The 17,406-nt window shown below is 42.2% G+C and overlaps 1 long non-coding RNA gene across 1 annotated transcript; it reads left to right on the top strand.

Annotated features, from left to right (window-relative positions):
• Nucleotides 1-11,321: 11,321 nt before the first annotated feature.
• Nucleotides 11,322-12,962, top strand: LOC125553774. Its single transcript, XR_007304197.1, has 2 exons — nt 11,322-12,352; nt 12,722-12,962. It is a non-coding gene; the product is annotated as an uncharacterized LOC125553774 (long non-coding RNA).
• Nucleotides 12,963-17,406: the final 4,444 nt, after the last annotated feature.

Genomic DNA, 17,406 nt, shown 5'->3' on the forward strand with positions numbered 1-17,406 from the left:
TTTTTTACCCCTTTTGCAATGATCTATAAAGAGATAAAAACCAATGGTACAGAGGTGGTGGGAGGTGAAGAAAATAAAACCGGACGAAAATAAAGCCGGAGTACCAGGCTACCAACTGCTCCCCAAATATTTTTTTATCGACACGGATCGTGGTTGATGGCGTAAGGTTATTTGAGGAGCATTGGTTAGGAAGGTGTCCGCACAGTAATTAACACCATACCCAATATTCGGCCAAAAGGTGAACACACAATAATTATTACCAGGCATAATCTTCGGTCAAAAATTCAACGATTGGTTTGTAACATAAACTAGTAGAACGCCCGTGCGTTGCTATGGGCTATAGTGCATATAAGTGAATCAAACAAATGATTTAGTTTGTCCTCAAGGTCGAAGCTCATTTCTTCCAGTCTGGGCTCCCCAAATCCAGACCATATGTGGGGAAGAAATGTGGTTGTCTTATTTTCAACACGTGGGCCCAATACAGAAACCCTGCCCCATGACACACCCTTTCCTTTTTCTGAGCCCTCTCCTTTAAAATTGAGTGATGCCCCCCGCTCTCCGCCCTAATCCCCTCCCCTTGTGTATGTGCCGATCCACCACCAAGGCGTGCACCGAGTCCGTGCGGATTCCTAGTTCTTTCATCTCTATGTTCGATCAGACATTGGATTACAAAGATCCATCGTGAGTTGTAAGAAGCCAATTAGCAAGTTTAAAATGGACCAAAAGTGAATTTATTCACATAGTGCTGGATGCCCATGTGTTGCCACATGCTAAAAAAACTATATGTACAACAAGAAATGTGCTAACAAAATGTTTTTACAAAAAGAAAGGCTGTGTGATATGAGCCATATACTATTTACATGTGATGATATCTCATGCTCATGATGTGGTAGATAAATGCATCTCCTCGTCATCTTCATGCCCCCTCCCTCTTCTCAGCCACCACATGACACTCCTCTTCCTCCCACAATCCTTCTTCTTGTTGTTTTCTTCCCGCACCTCCACCTTGCATCAAAATATTAAATGCCTTGTCAAACTTTCACAATTTTCAAAGGTTAGCCATCCCCTAAGATTATACATAACTTATATGTGCACAGAATAAGGATAACGAAAAGGCATACCAAATGTCCTGCGAGAGATAAAATTCAGGGTGATATCTTATACTCTATGCAATCAATTTTTAAGATAATCTCTTTGTAGCTTTAGTCAAGATTGTGACGCTCGCACATTCCACAGAATAAACATCCAATGCTGACCACATAACTGATTTAATAGTTGAAATATGCCTATGATAAATAAAGTTTACTCAGAACAGTTTTTCTAAGAAAGGCAGATAATTTACTTAAGTGAAAAAGGAGAGATTTGGGTTCATCTCAAATTATTGCATATATTAGAAGCAGAGGGTCACAGAACAATTAACACAATAGAAAATCCATGTTATATGTACTCCATGATGGCCTTTGTTTGTATGGCTACAATAGTTTTGTGAAGGAAACAGTGAAGACTCAATAGCATCAACTTACTTTATGTTTAGAAATTGTAGTCACATATAACCTAGAAAAATTTATCTTTCCAACTTCTTGGACATACAATAAAATTGTGCTATTCTGTATAGTGGCAAGAAATATGACTACAAACTTCTACTTTGATCAGCCATACACAACGATCGGTAAGAATATATAGCTATGATATTGTGCGAAGACCAAAAATGGAGAAAATATGCATGCAAAAGGAGATCAACAATAAAAAACTTGATGCATAACTACTTGCATCCAGTGAAGATTGTAACTAAGAGCAAGCAATTACAACAAAATCGCACCGTTTTTACTATTTCATGTAGAAAAGAACACAAGCTATCATGTTCACTTTCGTCCAAAGAAGTCAACATTATTTATTTCCTGCAAACAAAATATGCACATCAGAATTTAGTCCGAAGATGAAGGGTAATTTTGAACAAATAATGCTATCATGCATATCTATATACCGTTGACTCTACAAAAAAAAAACCTACTTGATAACTACAAAGAAATAATATTGGAACTCTTTAACACAAAACTGGTAGGGGGTTCATTCACAATCTGTATACTTAAAGCAGGATCATGGTTCCAACTTGAATAAGCAATGTCAAGAGTGAATTAGCTACAGAGCCATTAGATCATTAGAACACAACCACGAGGAACGTGTCTGACACTTAAAAATAGTATAGTAGATGTACACTAACAATAAGTAATAGTCACCTGGTAACCTCACGGGAGACAACAATATATGCATAGTTTGGTTTTGATGCGGCCATGTCTATCCGGCTTTGGGAAAGAGGCAGACTGGGGGTATTAACTGAGTGCTGAAAGACTATAGGTAGCCAATGGATAACCGTGTTTTGTACCCCCAAATAATTGTCGGTTAATACAAATGTCAAAAGAATCAAGAGTACCATGAGGTTGTAACTTGAAAGAGGTGAACACAGGAGCAAATAAAATGTGTAGACATTAAGATTGATTAATTTGTATGTTGTCTTGTATCATTTAGGTGATCAATTTAAAATTATTTCCCTTCGAACATTGTAGTACTCGACTTGAAAAAGCTGACACTAATACAATCAGGCATATGCAGTCTGGATGAACACCAGTTGTGTTTGATTAATCATTTAATATCTAATCAAGATAAAATTAATACATACCTAGAAGTCGGATAAGATTAATTAGAACGGTGTGTGAGCACAGCACCAGCGAGCTGCACAAACAATTATAGAGAATATATACTACTACCACTACCAACTACAACTTGTGACCAATCACATAAAGATATATATATTTAGAAAGATGTGCATTGCTACGACTTCTAAATTGATATATCATACTGTATTTTGTCTCTTTTTACTTCTTTCCTCTCCTCATCTCGTTGGCTAGTCTTCTCTGATTATTTGTTGTCAATTCTTTTATCAAGGTTATGCAAAAAGAAAGTTCAAAATATTCAGATCAAAGATAAATCTCTATGAAAACTAATTATTCAAGAGCGACGATGCAAATTAAAAGATGAGACAACACCTTGATGAAAAAATACAGATCCACTTGTATGGCGTCCAAATATGTTACCCAGTGGGTTTCTTGTTCACTGAGCAAAGTTCAGCACTTTCATGGAATTAATTAGTAGAATTATTGTAACACCAAGCATGTACAAGTATCCCAAGATGACCACGAGTGAAGTTTCTACTGTAGTGCATACTAAACATACCTGACCTTTTTCTTCTTGAATCCATCAAATTTTTATTTCATTTAGAGCATCATGATGTCGTGAATACAACTTCAAAACTATTTAGAGCATCATGACCTCAACACTTCTAAGTCTGAAATCATCTCTATAAATGATCTGTGGAGCAATTCGTAAACTGCAGTCAGTAGACAAATTAATTAGATTGTGCATGCATGAGACGATGGATTGTGTAGATGATCCCTAAGCTGTGGAACAGTACAACCAGAGAAAATAGCAGTCAAAGGGAGGAATTAGCTAGCTAGATTGTGGATGCATGCATGAGTCAGCCGGCGCAAGGGGAGTTGCGCTGAGCGCCATGACGAACTTGGAGTCTGGGCCCGAGCCGTTGCGCCTCGGCGGTAGACAGGGCCAGCACAGCCACTGCTCGCTGGGCCGCTACTCGCTAGTGCCCACCGCGCTGTTGAATCGGCCGCCGATTGTAGCCACTATATACAGTGTTCGCGCCGCCATGATTGTGCCCGACGAGGACAGTACAGGGCGGCGGAGTCGTGCATATCCGGCGGTGAGATCAACCAGCGAGGCGAGGTGACCGGCAGCGAACGGGCAGGGCCTGCGGCGTCGTCTGCAGATCTCCTGTAACAGAGAAAAAGAGAGAGAGGTAGAGACTGAGGAAGGAGAGGTAGGGCGCAGGAAGAGGAGAGGGATACTGGTGTCCATGGCGAGGCCTCCGTTGTCCACCGGCAAACCTCCATGGCTAAGGTAAGGTGCACCTACACCCGTAACACACCAGCATGACCTGACGGTGAACGGGTTCACGTGACGAGCGCGGGGCTGGCAATCACCGTTTCCTGGTCCTCCTCGCTGATGCATAATGGGCACGCATCGCTACCTGGGTCGCTTGCCATGAAGAAGAAGATAGGGTGGAGGAATTGAGCGAGGGAGGAGGAATCGAGCGGCTTGTACGGCAGGGGGCCAAACCATGATAAAAATCAGTACAACCCATGCGAGGTGGAGAACGAAATGACTTACCTATAGCTCATGATTCGATTGAGATGATAGGGAAGGAAGGAAAATTGTGATTTAGTCAGACAAAGTTTTGGAAAGTTCTGATTCAGCTGAGAAATAGATGGAAATAATGCCTCATGATGATTAGGAGATCACGACTAGGGTATGGCAAGAAGAACTTTTTTGGAAAGCTTTGATTCTGAGTTTTACCATACATGGATTACCATATTCGAAATTTCCTTAGTTATAGCCTTACCATACATGGATTGATTTATTACTATAATTATCATATTTGAGATTTCTGAATTTATAGCCTTACCATATGTGGATTAATTATGATTGATTACCATAAACAACACGTTGGGTGTTGTCGGCCAGACGAGAAAGAGGAAAACCGGTGGGAGGGGGGTGGTGGGAGGTGGGACGAAGAAAAACCAGACGAAAAAAAGCCAAACGAAAAAAACCCAGACAAAAGTGGTGGGACTATTCAACCAACTCGTCCATTAGGAGTAGAGATGCATGTGCAGTCCTTAAACAATGGACAAAATTAAGATAGTACTGGATTCCTACATGGAGTACAGCCGAAAGCAACCAACGTTTCATCATGGTTATTCTTTTTTCTATATCAAAATTTCATTTGGCGAGTCCTTTTTCTATTTATAAGAACAATGGAAAAAGCATTTCTAAATATATTTTCCTCGCTTTTCACAGGTAGAAGTCATATGGCGAATCATGTTTGTGATCTAAGAGATGGAGAGTGAGAGCGGTGTTGAGATTGGGTTGGAAAGGCGGAGGGGCGGAGATGGTCCATGAGAGAATAAGAAGTGATTTAACGCTAACGACAATACCGCGGGATATGCATGAGTGTAGTAAAGATATATGCTAAATATTATTGGTATTGACCACTAAAATTTGTATGCCCCGTTACAGCGCACGAGCATTTTCCTAGTAGAGAATTATAAATGATGTTACTTTTGTAATTTCCTTGTGAGAGAAGTATATTACCATATGAAAGCAAGCAGTCATGTGAGATAGAGATAACTGCGAAAATAGAAAAATATGATAATAAACTTGCAATATAGAATTAGAAATCTTTGTAGCCTTGGAAGTTTATCTATCCATATTGTATTGGAAAACGGAAACCATTATTCGTAGAATTTTATCTATATATGTTAATGTTTAAGCATAATTTATGATGACAATCAAAATTAACTATTGTAAGATAATGATCTCAAATTCAAGTTGTTCTTCAATGGAAATTCAATAGCACACACAACAAGATGCATACATAAGGTTACAACCCGGTATTTACTCCATCATCACCTACACAATTAGAAGAATGCTTTGTTAAAAATTTAAAAAGTTGCTTGGATGCCAATTAAAGGTATGAGAGGGAAACAAAATATAAGCTTGTTTTTGATCAGTCATATAAATGACATCAGATCAACAAGCACTATTGCCCGTGATTTTTTTCACGTGACAATATATTGCCTACCGGTTTTTCCTGTGCCACAGGAGTCGTCCCTTACCGTCTTCATAGTATCTTCCTCTTAGGTAATAGCACATGTTGTCGTGTTGTGAGTAGATCATCGATGGGATGTGGATAAAGCTATCTGAATTAGTTGGATCAGCAACCAAGCCGAGAAGCAAGACGAAGGGATTTCCGCCTATTGCATGCTCGGAGGAGTTCGAACCCCCACCACTCAGAATAGGTTGAGGAGTCGCGCCTCACCGGCGGTGTTGCCAACCAGACCCTCCTTGAGGCCGTCGTCGATGGGTGGACATGGAGGGAAACATTGGTGCATCTCGGGAGCGAGGGAAGGGAGTGTCGGCGGTGGCGAAGAGAGCAAATCGGGTGTGATAAACCCTAGCTGGCCAAGAGAGAGACAGAGGAGACAGTGAACGTACATCGGGAAACAAAAGACGCAATGCTGGTTTTTTCTCTGAGCTTTAATAATAGAGATGTGTACAGATGTGGGGGTGATTGATTTGGATGGCCTGCCCATGCATGTTTAAGGAATGATTGATCTGAATTGATTTGGATGGCCTACGCATACGTGTTTCCTAGTTTTCTGGTATGTGATCTTTTGTTATGGAATAGACATGTGTTTTGGTAGGTGTCTCAGAGGACATACCATATAGCAAAGATTTGGTGCGTGGATTTTTTTCTAGGCAAAGGGGATATACAAGTGCAGGGAAGCAACATCATATGGTAAGTGCAATCCTAAAAGTACGTGTTTTTTTACCCCTTTTGCAATGATCTATAAAGAGATAAAAACCAATGGTACAGAGGTGGTGGGAGGTGAAGAAAATAAAACCGGGCGAAAATAAAGTCGGAGTACCAGGCTACCAACTGCTCCATTAGGAGTAGAGATGCCTTCATCTCTACTCCTAATGTCTCAGTTGATAGTCTCCGTTGGTTAATTTTTGTCCCACCTCTCCTGGTTTATTTTCGTCCGACACGTCGACCAAAAAAGACCAGCGATCCCTCCACGTCCGTCGATCCAAGGACATAACTCCCGTCGCACTAGAGAAAAAGGGCCGAAAAAACCCTACGAAAATTAACCTATGAAAATTAGAGCAACTCTAGCAGACCCCGCAAAACGCCCCGGCCCGTAAAATAACCGCCAAATTGCGGGTCGGGGACAGAAAATCTGCACGAGCAGACCCCGCATCCCGCCCCGGCCCGCAAATTTTTTTGCGGGGCGCGGCAAATCTTCTCCCCCAACCTCTATCTTCACGGGCTGGGAGGTCGACCCGAGCTCAACCCCTATCCCGCGCGAGATTTGGCGGAAGGGACATTTCCGCGCGGCCCTTCCCGCTCCCCGCACCCTCCGCCACCATTGCTCCCACTCCGCAAGCTCCAGCTGCTCTTCCCCGGCCGTCTGTCGCCGCCATGGACGACCCCCTGCTGTCCCCCGTCACCGTCGAGGTCGACCACGCCCCTTCCGCTCGGGCGGATCTCGTCGCCGGCCAAGTAGGCCCCCCCGCCGCCGTCGCCCAAGCCCAAGCCGCGCCTGCACGCAAGCGGCAGGGCAACGTTGTCGTGCAGGGCGGGAATCCGTCCGTCCCCGCCGCGATGACCCGCGCTTCGAAGAGAACAAGATCATGTCAATGAACCGCAATGATATGGACGACCTCACCAAAACATGGCATGATATGGTAAGGAGGGAAATCTTGAAGAGAAGAATGGTGGCGTCGGCCGGTTCGTGCTATAGTTCCGGTGATGTTTTCTCCGCTCCATATGGTGGCAATGTGGATGATTTCGGTGCGGGAGTTGAAACAAGCGCCGGAGGTGGATTCGGTGGCGTCGATGAACTTCAAGGTGGACTCGATGGCGCGGAGTGAAGATCGATAAAGATGATGCCGGACATGGGCGCAAACCTTTTGTAGGGCCCTCTTTTGCGTTAGCCGTAATGAACTTGGCTTCTATTTACGCGTAAAACTGTTTGTGTTGTTTGGATTTGAACTTGTTTGTGAAATCTTATGTCAATGCGAGATTTGCAGTTTATCTGTTTGCGGGTCGTCACGGTGGTGTCCGAGCAAGACTCACATCACCGACCCGTAAAAATGCATTTGCTGGTTAAGCTGCTGCTTGTGCAAAATATGCTTACTGCTACCTGGGCTCACATGACCCAGAGAAAGGAGCTGCGCAAGGAATCACTGCCAGAAGATTCAATACGAGTTTGAAGAGTCTTGGACTCGCCAATTTCGGCAAGGAAGCAGCAATGCGAGCTAGCCGAGGGTTCAGACTGATGTGCGCTTTGATTCTCGCTGATTTATGATTTTGACCAAACCAAGCTGCTTTGGTTATCACGAAGGAGAACCCGCTGTTCCTAGAGGCCTGACGCGTGGTCGATCACAAGTCCTCCAAAGGGTGGAGCTGTTTCAGGTACCACGAGCACCTTCCATGACAAGCAGGTTCCAGTTGTGCCAAGTCTACCTGCTACTGCTATTCATACTGTCCCCCTAGCAAAATAAGTTTATCTGATGCCTCAACGGCTCATATTTCTGCAAGTCACCCATTTATTTAGTGTTGGTCTGGGGAATTTTTTAAGTTGTTGTCTATACCTTCATGCCTCACCTGTAGTTTAAGTTAGAATCCATTCTGAAGCAAACCGAGTTACTAGCAGTTTACATGCCTTCTGGGCAAGCTAAGCTTCTTGAGGAAACTTAAAGTTTCCAGAAGATGTTATACACCTGACTGACGAAGATCTTTTCATTTTTCATAAAGAAATTGATATGTATTTTTTTATGTCCACAAGGCATTTCATGATGATCCAAGCAGGTTGCTGATCAAATAGAAAATATGTAATTTTCTGTTTTGGTAATAAACGTGCAATTCAGCATATAGCTGGGGCAGCCTGATTTCCTCTTACACACGTCCGCTAGCAGCAACAGTTACAACCAGGCGGTTGCGGCCTGACTTGGCGGCTCTTCCTTTTTCTTTTGTGTTTGAACCAAATTTGGTGGTCTCTGATTTTACAAGCATGTGTTGATCTTGGTCTTGTTCTGTATGCAGGTAGGGTACACTTGATGTTTCAAGTTTGGTGAAAGAAAAAGAGCTTCCTATGTTGATTTCGGGCAAGACATACATTCTGCCATGCATTAGTAGACCAATTGCTTCTCTGTGCAGGGGAAAAAATAGTGATTGAATCTCTCTGTCATGTTTCTTGATTATCCAATTAATTTACCCCCATCTATGCATAAATTGGTCCGATTGAGATATGCCATTTTTTTATGTAATAATCTATATTGGTTCTATATATGACTAGAACAATATGACACGATGCACATCGGTCCACTTTACTGGCAATCTATCTACCTAGATGGAGGGGAGGCACTCGTGTGGAGCTGCTCAATGTTCGAGGAGATACGGCTGATTAAACAAGGTTATTTTAAAGTTCTTTGTGCTTCATGTTAGCTAGCTATCAGTAATAGTACAATCTTGATTTTTATGTCGTTCAGGTTTACCTAACCATCAGTAACATTACTTTCTATTGGAGACTTCTTACAGGAGGTGCTTATAAAATGATAGTTCAACAGGTACAGATTTTGGATTGCGGTTATCTATTTAGCAGGGCATCAGTTAACTCAAGGCATCACTTACCAGCATTCTTTGTTGTGTGCAGCAAGGGGAAGACAGAGATTGTCTGATATATGCGATAGCGCAATATAATTTTCTCTTGCATATTTATAATCTGCTATTTGAATGATGTTTTCTGTGTTGTAGTCCAATCAAGACAATTTGCAACTTTGGTGTTGTGACGTTGTAGGCCGTGCTCAACAGCAATGGGGGACTGTCGTTGATGCCTGACCCATGATGCCGGCGAAGGAACGGGACTCGACGAGGGGTGGACGCCATGGGTTCGTGAACTGGCCAAGCCTCCGTTGTTCGTTTGGTAATGTCCGACGCATCAGAGGCATAGTATGACATGCCCTGATTTTGACATCGTCTACCAACATCCGACGAAGGAGAATCCGTCCCGGTTTCCATCTTGATGGTAAGTTCTTTAATCTTCTATCTCATGGGATGTGATGTGGTTGTCTTCATTTTGGCTTTTGACAAAGGATTGAAATTAGCTTATGTGCTTCCGAAGTGATATTATCAACCTTCAGCGCCACCACACTCAAATGGCGTAGGATAGACTGATGTTTCATGTGATGTGCTTTAAGCCATGTTTCAGCTTGTGTCGACACAACATGTATTTTTAGTTTCAGTTGTTGAGCTCTGCACTACAAGACCGAGAAAGACCCATGGCTTTTTACAGGTCAGGCATGTTTACTAAAATATATAATTTCTCAAACATTTCCATCAATATGTGAGTTGTTTGCTTGCTCAACCTTACGCTGGGATCATTTCTACAGACTACAAATAGAGGGAAATTGGCTTGTGCCTTACTAGAGACAGATGGACCAATAAAATGATTGAAAAGGCTCTTTCCAAGCATATGGTAAGCTGAATCTTGTACATTTTACTTCTTAATATAATTTGGTCAGTATGTTGTTTATTTTCTAAATACTGAATCTATCACTATCAAAGCATATACTGATATGTTTTTGTAGCTATGTTTGCCTGTGAACATTGTATTCCATGCCATGTGATCAGAAAGAACAATATGTACATATCAGTAGGAATTAATTGGGGACTACATATTTCCTAGAGGGTATCACTACGAGTGAGAAAGTTTATTATTGTGAGTCCATATTTTGGAATGGTAAATCAGAAAGTTCTTGGAGCTATTTCAGGCTAAACTTGTACAAACAGTATGTACATGTCATATTTTAAAATTTGGTTCCCAGACTTTCTGATTACATATCCGATGCTTAACATTCATCATTGTAAATGTACATTTAATTGTAAATCAGAAAGTTGTTTCATATGCGAAACTTCAATATAGATGTGATTTACATTGATAACCATGGAACATCAAGAAGTAAAATGAGTGGATCTGGGTATGAACATCGTTGGATCTTTCTCTTCTCTGCGGGTGTAATAATTACTAGCCATGCCCGCGCGGCGGCACGCCGCGCCCCGTAGATACATTATGTGTGTATGTGTTTGTAGTCAAACTTCTATGAGCATGTGTTTGTAGTTAAAAAAAAGCAAGACATGCACATGAAGAATTTGCAAAGTATACATTTATTATCAGCATGGGTGCTTCATCTTGCAAGATGGAAATTATACATTGTCCTTTTTTCCAAGCAAGACCGGACACATTGCACTCATTTGTAGCTTATATCATTCTTGTGGAGCCTTCCGCGGGATGTGTACCTCCAATGAAATGATGCAAAGCATTTGCAAATTGTTTCATGTGATCTATAGGTGCTTAGCGACAGTGCATCCAACAATGATTTTGACAAATAAAGGTGGCATCAATATGATATGCATTTGATTCAGACCAATCGATTGCGAGTTAAAGTAGAAATAAAAAATTTCATTCAAGCATAATTCCCTCATTGCCCTCTTAGAAGTGTTGAAAAGTACTAACATGCAAGCTATAGAACTTAGTTACGAATAAGGGAAATCATAAGTGCTAAAATGTAAAATAACCAAAGAGATAAGGTTATCCCGACATGCTCTCTCTACTCCTGTGCCGCACACCATTTAGATAGCATTGGCTCACCGCAGAGACGTCGCCGGCTCGCCACCATGAGCTACAGAGGTGGCGGGAGCAGCGAAGGGGCCGAGTGCTGTCGTATGTCGTGCAGCGGCCACACCGCAGGTAGCCACTCACGGCAACTACGCGCACGCACGCACCGGTCGCCGTCGCGCCGTGAGCTTCGCCTGGCTGTGCACTGCCGCAACCACACGTGAGTTCTTCCGACACGCACCGCCCACAGTCGACCTGCGAGCCACACATGCACTGCCGCGAAGCGTTGCTTGATCCCCTCCATGGACTCGTGCTCGCCATCGCAGTCCGTCGCCCTGGCCACGGAGAGGGCCAAGATCCATGGAGCTGCTCGTGGGGTGAGCATATCGTCCTCGTGCTCCTCAATTCTGCTGGGGTATCGTTTGGGCTGGGTGGCAGAGATGGCAAATTCCTCCTCGGGTGTCTTAGGTTCGGTTCCTTTGCTTCACTCACTGTTTCTGGTTGTTGTGTGCTTCCTTGGCTTGTTTTGCCTGAATTGAGCTTCTCTGGATAGTAATGAGATTGATGCTAACATGTACTACTTCAGTACTTTACTTGTTTCTTAGTAAGAATAGTGATCAAATTCTTGTAATCCGAGGCAGCCTGGCTACTTGAAAAATGTAACTTTTATTAGTATTGCTGTCTAGGTTGATGGGTTGGTGCATTTGTTGTACATGACAGAGAATTTCTAATTTTGGTAGTTTGGTCGATACATTATCTTTCCCTTTTGGATGTTTGTGAATTCTGACATGTCCAATGGGGAAACAAATGCTCAATTTAGTTAGCTTACCTTAAATTCGGTTTTACCTGTTGAATTATCACATTGTGTTTTATCATCAATTTCTCACAGTTATGCAACCCTGGCTACTGGACACTTGTAAAACTCTTGTTTCCTTTGTGCAGGGTGGTACACCTCCTATATTTTGAGAAATAAAACTTATGGTTATATGATATCATCTAAGGTGAAACGTTGAAAGGGCTCTTGGATTGTATGCCTCGCTCAGGTAATGAATCCTTTGTACAGAGAGCTCTTCTTGATGCCCGCATAAGTTAAAATTCTTGTAATTCGAGGCAGCCCGAGATTGTTCGCTGGAAAAATATAACCTTTTATTTATATTGTTGTCTAGGTTCACGTATTGGTGCATTTGTTTGTGCCTGACAGAGATTTTCTAATTTTGATAGTTTGGCTGATGCATTATCTTCTCCTTTTGGATGTTTTTGAATTCCAACATGTCCAATGGGGAAACAAATGCTCAATTTAGTGACTTCACCTCAAATTCAGTTTTACCTGTTGAATGACCACGTTATGTTTTATCTTCAATTTTTCACAGTGGCCACTTACCTGCTGTAAAACTCGTGTTTCCTTTCTGCAGGTTGGTGCGGTCTTATATTTCAAGAAATAAAATCTTGTGGTTATATGCTATCAGTTAATGTGAACCCGTGAAAGGCTGCTTGAATTGTATGCCTCGCTCAGGTAATGAATCCTTTGTGCAGAGAGCTCTTCTTGATGCCCCCATAAGTAATGAATTTGCTACACAGCAAAAAAAAAGTAGCTATTTGTTTTATGGGACCCTGCTTGCTTATTGTATTAAAATGACGATATGGCTTTGTTTATGCGGAATATCATCCAGGTATTTAAAGGTCGTCCAAGTACACATTTAGAATCTGTTAGGGGGGGGTGCGCACTTCCCTATTTAACGTGAATGCATCTGTCTCTAAAGCATAACTCCAAAATGATAGCAATAAATCCGTGAGAGACATCATAGATCACACCATATCTACTAAAGTGCGGTTACGACGTTCGGACACACCATTACTTGTGGTGTTTCAGGTGGCGTGAGTTGCGAAACTATTCCACATTGTTTCAAATGAAGTCCAAACTCATAAATCAAATACTCACCTCCACGATCAGATTGTAGAAACTTGATTTTCTTGTTACGATGATTTTCCACTTCACTCTGAAATTCGTTGAACTTTTCAAATGTTTCAGACTTATGTTTCATCAGGTAGATATACCCATATCTGCTCAAATCATCTGTGAAGGTGAGAAAATAATGATATCCGCCGCGAGCTTCAATGTTCATTGGACCACAAACATCAGTATGTATGATTTCCAATAACTCTGTTGCTCGCTCCATTGTTCCGGAGAACGGAGTTTTAGTCATCTTGCCCATGAGGCATGGTTCGCAAGTACCACGTGATCCATAATCAAGTGATTCCAGAAGTCCATCAGAATGGAGTTTCTTCATGCGCTTTACACCAATATGACCTAAACGACAGTGCCATAAATAAGTGGCACTATCATTATCAACTCTGCATCTTTTGGCTTCAATACTATGAACATGTGTATCACTACTATCAAGATTTAGTAAAAATAGACCACTCACCAGGGGTGCATGACCATAAAAGATATTACTCATATAAATAGAACAACCATTATTCTCCGATTTAAATGAATAACCGTCTCGCATCAACCAAGATCCAAATATAATGTTCATGCTCAACGCTGGCACCAAATAACAATTATTTAGGTCTAAAACTAATCCCGAAGGTAGATGTAGAGGTAGTGTGCCGATGGTGATCACATCGACTTTGGAACCATTTCCCACGCGCATCGTCACCTCGTCCTTAGCCAATCTTCACTTAATCCGTAGCCCCTGTTTCGAGTTGCAAATGTTAGCAACTGAACCGATATCAAATACCCAGGCACTACTGCGAGCATTAGTAAGGTACACATCAATAACATGTATATCAAATATACCTTTCACTTTGCCATCATTCTTCTCCGCCAAATACTTGGGGCAGTTCTGCTTCCAGTGACCAGTTCCTTTGCAGTAGAAGCACTCAGTCTCAGGCTTAGGTCCAGACTTGGGTTTCTTCACTTGAGCAGCAACTGGCTTGCTGTTCTTCTTGAAGTTCCCCTTCTTCCCTTTACCCTTTTTCTTGAAACTGGTGGTCTTGTTGACCATCAACACTTGATGCTCCTTCTTGATTTCTACCTCCGCAGCCTTTAGTATTGCGAAGAGCTCAGGAATTGTCTTTGAAAGTGCGTTATATTGACTAGAGGGGGGGTGAATAGGCGATTTTTATGAAAGTCTTCAAAACGTGGGAGTTATGAAGACAGACAGCGAAGATATGCCTATTACTATGCAGCGGAAGTTAGATTACACTAGGAAAGCCATGGTCAGGTATTCAATAGAGTGAAAGCACAATGACAAATAGCTGCAGTGTAATAAGGATCAGGTAGGAAGAAGTTATGAAGCCAAACAGATCATACATTCACGTTGTGAAGACAAAAGGTAGAGCAAGCATGCAATGGCTTCACAATGAGTAACAGTAAGAAAAAGGAAGTGAAGATGAAACCAGTGACTCGTTGAAGACAATGATGTGTTGGACCAGTTCCAGTTGCTGTGACAACTGTACGTCTGGTTGGAGCGGCTAGGTATTTAAACCTTAGGACACACAGTCCCGGACACCCAGTCCTGAACACGCAGCTCAGGACACCAAGTCCTCACCGTATTCTCCTTGAGCTAAGGTCACATAGTCCTCGCCCAATCACTCTGGTAAGTCTTCAAGGTAGACTCCCAAACCTTCACAGACTTTGTTCACTGGCAATCCACAATGTCTCTTGGATGCTCTGAACGCGACGCCTAACCGTCTGGAGGATTCACAGTCCTCAAGTGTAATAAGTCTTCAGATCACACAGACAAGAAGACCTAAGTGATGCCCAATGTTCTCTGGCTCTGGGTGGTTAGGGCTTTTTCCTCGCTAGGAATTTTCTCTCAAAGGCTTCGAGGTGGGTTGCTCTCAAACGACAAAAGCCGTGCACTGAAATCTGAGCAGCCAACCGTTTATGGTTGTAGGGGGTGGGCTATTTATAGCCACTTGGCAACCCGACCTGATTTGTCCGAATGACCCTGGGTCACTAAGGAACTGACACGTGTCTCAACGGTCAGATTTCAAACTCTCATGGCAACTTTACTTGGGCTACAAGCAAAGCTGACTTGTCCTGCTCTGGACTAGATTCGCTCTCATTGTCTTCACTCGAAGACATAGGTTTTTGGTTTAGGCATCACTTCAGTCATTCTGACTGGTTCTCCTGGACCCCACTTAACAGTACAGTGGTTCCTATGACTCAACACAAAAGAAAAAGAACTACGAAAGATCTACGTCTTCGAGCTCCATAGGCCTCATAACGTGTCTTCTTTTGTCATAGTCTTCAATATGAATATCTTCATATACCACCTTTGACTTCAATGTCTTCATACATTTTTAGGGGTCATCTCTGGTAGTAAAACCAAATCAATGAGGGATTTCTACCTGTGTTATCCTGCAATTCTCACAAACACATTAGTCCCTCAACTAGGTTTGTCGTCAATACTCCAAAACCAACTAGGGGTGGCACTAGATGCACTTACAGTCTTATCCATCCCTTGCATATTATAGTTCATCACGAAGCTCTTGTAGCTTGGTGGTAGTGATTGAAGAACTCTGCCAATGACACTATCATCAGGAAGATTAACTCCTAGTTGAGTCAAGTGGTTGTGGTACCCAAACATTCTGAGTATATGTTCACTGACAGAACTATTCTCCTCCATCTTGCAGCTGTAGAATTTTTTTTGGAGACTTCATATCTCTCAATCCGGGAATTTGCTTGAAATATTAACTTCAACTCCTGGAACATCTCATATGCTCCATGACATTCAAAACGTCGTTGAAGTCCCGGTTCTAAGCCGTAAAGCATGGCACACTCAACTATCGAGTAGTCATCAGCTTTTCTCTGCCAGGTGTTCATAACATCTGGCGTTGCTCCTGCAGCAGGTTTGTCACCTAGCGGTGCTTCCAGGACATAATTCTTCTGTGCAGCAATGGGGATAATCCTCAAGTTACGAACCCAATCCATGTAGTTGCTACCATCATCTTTCAACTTAGCTTCCTCCAGGAACGCATTAAAATTCAACGAAACAACAACATGGGCCATCTATCTACAACGACATAAAGACGCAAAATACTATCAGGTACTAAGTTCATGATAAATTAAAGTTCAATTAATCAAATTACTTAAGAACTCCCACTTAGATAGACATCTCCCTAATCATCTAAGTGATCACGTGATCCATATCAACTAAACCATGTCCGATCATCACGTGAGATGGAGTAGTTTTCAATGGTGAACATCACTATGTTGATCATATCTACTATATGATTCACGCTCGACCTTTCGGTCTCCAATGTTCCAAGGCCATATCTGCATATGCTAGGCTCGTCAAGTTTAACCCGAGTATTCTGCGTGTGCAAAACTGGCTTACACCTGTTGTATGTGAACGTAGAGCTTATCACACCCGATCATCACGTGGTGTCTCGGCACGACGAACTGTAGCAACGGTGCATACTCAGGGAGAACACTTATACCTTGAAATTTACTGATAGATCATCTTATAATGCTACCGCTGAACTAAGCAAAATAAGATGCATTAAGGATAAACATCACATGCAATCAATATAAGTGATATGATATGGCCATCATCATCTTATGCCTTTGATCTCCATCTCCAAAGCACCGTCATGATCACCATCGTCACCGGCTTGACACCTTGATCTCCATCGAAGCATCATTATCATCTCGCCAACTATTGCTTCTACGACTATCGCTATTGCTTAGTGATAAAGTAAAGCAATTACATGGTGATTGCATTTCATACAATAAAGAGACAACCATATGGTCCTGCCAGTTGCCGATAACTGTGTTACAAAACATGATCATCTCATACAATAAAATTTAGTATCATGTCTTGACCATATCACATCACAACATGCCCTGCAAAAACAAGTTAGACGTCCTCTACTTTGTTGTTGCAAGTTTTACGTGGCTGCTACGGGCCGAGCAAGAACCGTTCTTACCTACGCATAAAAAACCCACAATGCGGTATAGTGATTGCTTTTTGATCTTCGGAAAGAACCCTGTTCATTGAATCCGATTCAACTAAAGCTGGAGAAATAGACACCCAGTAGCCACCTGTGTGCGAAGCACGTCGGTAGAACCAGTATCGCGTAAGCG

Source organism: Triticum urartu, chromosome 4 (genome assembly GCF_003073215.2).
Source record: "Triticum urartu cultivar G1812 chromosome 4, Tu2.1, whole genome shotgun sequence".
Classification (NCBI taxonomy): domain Eukaryota; kingdom Viridiplantae; phylum Streptophyta; class Magnoliopsida; order Poales; family Poaceae; genus Triticum; species Triticum urartu.